The following is a 7,797-nucleotide window of genomic DNA, read 5'->3' as shown; positions in this document are numbered from 1 at the left end:
TAAGAATAAACCACAAGCCAAGAGGAAAAAGGTTCAAAAAAAGTTAACAAGCTTTTTCTCAAGTAATGCACTTATTCAAGAAGAAAACGAGCAATCAATTGAATTCTGTGAATCAACCTGTTGTAGAAGCAGTTAACCTGAGCTTGGTCACGTAGAAATTTCACAAAAGAAATTGAAAGGCTGAAATTTAAGCGTAAGAGATATTACTGACAATGGTCAGAGTGATTCCACCAACAATGCTAGTACTTTGCTTAACCAACCTTGCAAAACATCTGTCACTTCTCCAGGTACATACCGTAATTGTTTGTCAATACACCAATACAAATACTTTATGATGACATACCCATGGATTGTATGTGAAAATGAAAGTGTTAGATGCTGCATTTGCAAAAGAGTGAAATTGCTGGGTCTACAGGAGTATATAGTTCACAAAGTATACACTTAAGTATTGAATGGAGTACATGCTCTGTGCGTAAGAATGGAGAGAAGGCATTAGCACAGAAAGCATTGCAAAATGAGATACAAAAACACGCAAAATCTCAGGCGCACATTGCAGATAGTAAAATTCTAGCAGAACAAAACGAAAGAAAAATTGAGGTTGCATCACTCAATAGTATTGAACATTAAAGAGAACTAACAGAGAGTTGTTTAAGGAATGCGTATTTTGTTGGCTACCATAACCGAGCAATCATGGACTATCCAGACCTTGTTACATGGCACAGCACAAATGGGATCGAGCTTGGGTCAATTTTACATTCTAGGTTTAGTTGAACGCAGATGATTGAATATATTGCGGACACAATGAGAAAAAAATATGTAAAACAATCAGGGACAATGACAGAGAAATTGCTATTATAACTGATGAGTCGACTTCATTATCAAAGAAAATGCTCTTGTATTGCTTACACAAGAAACACTTGCATAGAGAGCTTTTTTCATGTATTAGATACCAAAGTTAAAATATCTTTGCAGCGTGAAAAACCAAAGATTGTTGAATCAAGAAATCTAAAAGTATGCAACATTGATAATTTCAATAACTATATTTTTTACTCATTGAGGGATTCTACTTGGAATTATCGTGATCCTGATAATTTATGGGCAAAATTTAAAGACATTTTTAATTACGTATCAGACATTTATACTCCAATAAAAAACAAGGAAAGTCAGAAGCTCTTATGCTCCTTCGCTAACTACTCAGATTAGATCTGAGATGAACAACGTGATTACTTAAAAAAGCGAGCCGTTAAAACAAATTCAGAAAAAGGTTACCAAGCTTATCAAGTTAAGCGTAACGAAGTTAATAAGTCGATTAAGTCTACAAAATCTCGATTATGTAAGAAAAATATTGAAATGAACAAGAGTAATCCAAACGAAATGTGAAGAATGTATATCAAGTCTTTAGTGGAAATGTACAAAACTACCACCATTACAACCATCAAAGATGAAATGGGCAATAACATTTACGATGTGAAATCAATAGCTAGTCTATTGAATAAATATTTCATAGAAATCGGCCCTAAATTAATAAATAAACTTCCAGAAAGTCCTAAAGACTTCTCCTATTACTTAAATCCGTTAGATTGTGCATTTCAATGTCTTACAATTTTTGATGAAACAGTTTACCAAAAAATATTAGAACTTAAAAGCAATAAGGGTGCTGGATTAGACAAAATATCGTCCAAACTTTTAAAAGATTCTGCTATTGTCATCACTCCATACCTGACCCACATTTTGATTCTTTCGTTAGATGAAGGAAAATATCCTAACGCTTGGAAACAGAATTGTATCTTTAGACAAACTTTTACCAACCCCATTTTACCTTCTCCAGTAGACGTTTTAAACACTATCTTAAAGTAATAAATGTAAGTGTAATTTAAGAAGTTTATTACAAAATGAACAACGTATGTTTTTATGAATTTCATACATTAAACTAATAAAAGAGCTGAAGTAATTATGGTTTTATTTTCATTTCAGTGGATTTTAGAGAGTACTTCATTCCTTTCCAACTTCTCCAAACCACACCCTTATACCCCTCATGAAAGCCATGATAATAGTAGCCGTTAAGATTGGAATCATAACAACAATTATACCACCAAGCTCCATTATAAGCAACAGCCAGTTATAGTAAGCCTAAAAGAACTGAAATGCCAAAATCTTTCAAATCTTTGAACGTCCGTAGCCGTTAAGATTGGAATCATAACAACAATTATACCACCAAGCTCCATTATAAGCAACAGCCAGTTATAGTAAGCCTAAAAGATCAGAAAAGACTAGAATTTAGAAGTTTAATTCATGCCTCAATTTTGAGGCATGAATTAAACTTCTAAATTCTAGTCTCTTCTGATTTTACGGACGCTCAAAGTCACGATTTTCAGCATTTTTTTTGCGAACTTTTTGATCGGGAAAACATGAGTTGTGACGTAGAAAGTTGAACACATATATCAACATGGCGTATTCTACTAGTAATCTTAATGAGAAACGCGGAGGAAAACGCTGTGTTGCTGGCGGACCTAATGAAATTATTTGCGCCAATGATTCAAAAACCGAAGGAATGTCGATGCATCTGTTTCCTAAAAAAGAAACAGAGCCGCAAAGACATAGAAAATGGGTAAATTTTGTGCGTAAACATAGACCGGATTTTGAGGCTTCCTCTACCTCGTGTCTGTGTTCTGCGCATTTTGAAGATTCTTGTTTTCACCTTAATTTGAGCGTGTAAGTCAAGCTCAAAAGAAGGTTGAAGAAAGATGCTATCCCAACCATTGACGTGGCTGGGATTCCTGAACCATTACAGGACGAAATAACCGATCGAAAGCGAAGACAAGTAAGTTTACGCTTGTTTATGTTAATTTTTCTTTTGTCATATGTAAATTCGATATAAGTTTTGTAGATTATTCGACATACTCTCCATAAGCCATCGCTGAAAGAAACATGTTGTCTCAATGAGGAAGCACCATCTACTAGTGATGAAGCTGAGCATGTTTAAGTATGCACTGAGGAAGCAAACGATTCGCCATTTGAACGGCTTGCTATTTTCCATTTTTACATTTATGCTATGATTTAATTCCATATATTTTTTCTTCTGTCTTTTTTCCCAGACTGACATTGAAGAAAAGATATTCTTTCATTTAATTCTTTCAGCTTAACCTATCAGTAGTTGCACCAATTTGTTTTTATTTTTTACTCTTGTTTCAAACCATTAAACTGCATGTCAACTTATATAGTGCATCCATGTATCTCCTATTTGGTTTTCATCTAGGCATATTTCCTGACCATTCCAAACTCAGCAAAGAAGGTCAATATTCTCTACAGTGCACAAGTTAAAAGACTATTCCATCATCGCCCCTCTGATGGTATGTAAAGTGTTGTGTTACCACTTGGATATGCTTTCCGAATAAAGTGGTAAACACAAGCAGGTAAAGACCGAGTATTCTTCCATCCCATAGACCCACAAAACCATCGCATCAGCCATCTGTATGCCACAGCTCTCAAGTACCTGAAGTAAATAAAAAGGTTGCACTAATTATTGTTGATGAAACAATGTTGATTATAACATTGTTTGTCATACAATTTACAATCTTACATATTTAATGATTGTGATGCTTGGCGGCGATAAGCACGTCCATTCCTATCTCTCAATAGTGGCCCGACGTTTTCAAGGACACCCTCATGAACTAAAGGCCCAAATTTGGCATGCTGTGTTATGCATGATATTTTCTCAATGCTGCCATCGAATGTCATTTTCTGCAAAGCTGGTCCAATTTCCTTACAGCATCTGTACTCTAATGCGCCTTCTAACAAATCGGTATGACAGCATTGACATTTACACCTGAAACGTGGGAGCATTCAGGTTTATAAAGTAACTTTATGTATATTACAAACAGGAGAAAACAACAACTTACCATTCACCAAGTGGAATTACGCCATCACTTCGTTGTTCTAATGTCGCACGGAGAATTCCATCGGGATCATCTGGAGTATGCACTTCATCACCATCTCCTGCTAGCGGTTCATCGTCATATGCGAATTCGTTTAAATCCTCGACATAACCCACGGATTCCGAGCTCGAATCAGATACGCATTCAGACATCGAATTCGAATTATCTGAGCACTGATTTGAGGCCATACTTTCCGGACAACTTGTTTTTTAATATTTTATTGAAAATACTGTCATTATTTGTTTTTAAGACAAGAAAAACGACAACAAAATCACCTTCTATAATATAATATTATATTGACGGAAACAGACGTTATCAACTATCTACGTCACAAGTATCAATATGGCGTCGTAAAAAATTCGCAAATAGTACCCGACTTTGGAGGCAAAATTAAGCAACTTATATTTATCTGTTTAAGTACAGCGACATGTCATAGTTCTTCAAATAATCCAAAGTTTCAATTAAGCTCATAAAAAAGGGGGGCTAAAATTCGCGATATAACCACTTTAACCACAATTGCCTAGCAACTATTATAGCGCGTTATATTTGCGTCATATTTGCTTCGGATGGATTCCCAATTGACATCCTCCATGACGTTCGATGTTTTATATTCAACCCCATCGTCAGCCCAAATGAAGGAGTCCGTCTTGCTCTTTTTTTTTCTCGATTTCTGCCAAAATTGTCTCTTATTTATTCAAAGATGGAAAAAGTTTGCACACGTCGACCGAATTCAAAATTGCCAACCAAACTACAACCAATTTGCAATAGTTTTAATTTTTTAAAATATGTGCGGGAAAATAACAGTGTGAAAAGTCTTGGTTATTAGAGTAAATCCGGATAATATCAAGATACGTGTGGACACAAAAACATTTTTATTCGCAACTTGATGCGCAACAAAAATATTACGGATAGAAATATATCCGGTTACGTGTGGATGGGGTCTTAATTGTTAATTGGCATATAAAATAGCAAATATGAAGTTAACAATACATGTACATGTAATTTATAACAAGGCTGATTACTCATAATTTCGCTTCGATATGATAGATTCAAACAAAAGGTATCGTAAATCAATCTGGCCTTTTTTCAGAGTTAATATTTTTTAAGCCAGATATGTTAGACATACTTTTAAAGAAACATGACATTTTACGTTCTCCTAAACAAACAATTGAAACTTGCTAGAAAGTGCTTTTGTTGAAAGAACTGCTTCTGCTTAACAAACTTAGTGAATACACACAAACATAATATGAAGCATACTCCGAAAAAAGACTCGTGTTTAACTCAATAAGAAACAAGAGATTTTTATTTGAAAAGTAATATTTCGAGTTTGTTACAAATTCATCCTCAGACTATATTTACAAGCCAACTGACACTCTACTTGTAATATGCGTGTTATATCAAATTCTGGTTGGTGTGATTTAGTATGAGTGCTTCCAATACACACAAACATAATATGAAGCATACTCCGAAAAAAAGACTCGTGTTTTTTTTTCGGAGTATGCGAAAAAAAAACACGAGTCTTTTTTTTGGACGTTCATAACACGTAAGGTCAAGAACCACTCAAACAAAAGTGCCAAATATGATAAGTACAGGTATAGACTTTCCATTCCGGCCGTTTTGATTTTTGTGAAAAATCCAGCAATACGATAATTTTATGCTAAGGTACGGAGGTTGAGTTCATTTCAACAAAAAATCACAGCACACAGACGACATCATGTGAAATTGAACATTTTGAGGATAGCGCTGTATGGTCTGATACAGAAAGCACGTCGACGATGAGCAATAGCAACAATGGATCAGACTCTCAATGTTCAAATGAGTTAAGCGAAAATGAAGAATCCGACAATGACAATGCAACCAAGCCGTCCACCCAAGCCGTGCCACTGTCGGTACGCCGTGTAGCGTAATGCTCTGAACGATATAAAATTTTGTCTAAGATACTTATCGGCATTATACACTTGTCGACATACACGTAATTATACTTCTAAGGTAATATTTACTCGTTTTCTTCACTCTCTGGCATAGGTCCAATGTCATGTGTGTACACGACCATAGCTGTTTTTAAGACAGCTTCGTTTGTACATACTGTGGAAACTCTTCCTCTTGTGTGATGCAAATATGATCGCCATGTATCAGAGGATCAGTGTTGTTTACCTCTTGGCAACATAAACTTTCCCGTCCTGTACTCATGACCACACAAAAGCCACACTCGCACCTAAAAGATAAAAACATTCTTTCTACTTTGGGAAAAACAATGAAGCATCAATAAAATGCAACTAACCATTCAACATTTCCAATTCAGTGAATGTATTCATCTTCGCTTTCCGATGACGAAGAATTGTCATTACTATGACCACCTTGCGCTTTGGCCAAAGGCTCAAACATGTAAGGTTGTACCTCATTGTTATTGACGACAATATCATAATCGGCTTCTTCAGAAGAAGAATCCATTAATTTTTGTTAAATAAAAAACAGTAATAGCAAACTACCGAAAGCCGTGCAAGAATTGCGTGCAAGTCGTAGAACGATATAAGAACGATGCTTGTTTATGTTAACTAATACGTCACTCTTTCCCAGTTCCCAGACTTAAACAATCTCACGGCGTTTTAGCAATGGTCATCGAATAACGTGTTTTTACCGATTATAAACCTAAATATCTTTTTAAATATTTCGCAGACGACTTTGAAACTTGGTACATCTTATTTTCACGCTATAGGCATTACAATAAAATAAAGTTGTCTTCTAGCTTGCATGTGTCCTTTAAAGCAGTTGCATTTCTGGAACTATTTCTTTTAGGAAAACACATTATCTAAAACGTAAACTTCATGATATTTTAGTTATATAATACATTCTAAAATGTTTTTCATATTTTATTAAATAGATAATACATAGGGTTAATAGGTTATATTTGTTTCTTTACGTTTGTCAGTAAGCCAACAAAGACTGTCACTATTTGATTTCATTGTGAGGCAGTGAAATCAAATAGTGACAGTCTTTGTTGGCTTTAAGCCCATTATTAAGTTATGAAACAAGCACTATTTCACAGCACTTCTTACAATGACTAAAAGCACAGGACATTACATATCACATCAAGAACAGACTTAATCATAAAACACTTTTGGAAAATGTAATTCAAACATCGCCGAACTAGTACTTAACAACTACTACTACTCTATCAAATATGACCACACATTTTAAACACACATCCTAAAATGTAATATATTATATATATACATTTATCACCATCTGTATCACAAGAAAAAACTAATTTTACAATCAAATAAAATTTTGATACGGGATATAGCTTTGTTTGCTCCAAAATCATTTTAAAACCCTGGTTCAAACCACTGGGGATGAGGGTTGCTTTTGGCATTTATGAAGAGCAGGTTATATCAGCAATACTTGTCATGTTGTACACATGGTTATTTATTTATAAGCATGAACTTGCTGATAAAATGCTCAATACACAAATATGGATTTATGTCAAATATTCCACTAGTTCTTAAGAAGTGGGAGAAGTAAATGACAAGAACCAACAATCACCCAAAATTTACATTACTTTACAACTATCATGATCCGCATCCTTTGTCGTAAACTTCATGTAGTTATGCTTGGGTGTACTTCATGTGGTTATGCTTTGTCGTAAACTTCAGCACAGTTTACTTTACAACTATCATGATCCGCATCCTTTGTCGTAAACTTCATGTGGTTATGCTTGGGTGTTAATGAATTTCCAGAATTTCCTGATAATCGATAGTAGTTCTTATTATAAGCGAAACAGGAAAATGTATGATTACATTTTCGCCATATGATTTACACGAACAGTCAAAATAAATGCCGCCAGGTATAGAAATATATCATA

Source organism: Xenia sp. Carnegie-2017, unplaced genomic scaffold (genome assembly GCF_021976095.1).
Source record: "Xenia sp. Carnegie-2017 unplaced genomic scaffold, XeniaSp_v1 HiC_scaffold_6, whole genome shotgun sequence".
In the NCBI taxonomy this organism is placed as follows: domain Eukaryota; kingdom Metazoa; phylum Cnidaria; class Anthozoa; order Malacalcyonacea; family Xeniidae; genus Xenia; species Xenia sp. Carnegie-2017.
This window is presented reverse-complemented; position numbering follows the sequence as displayed.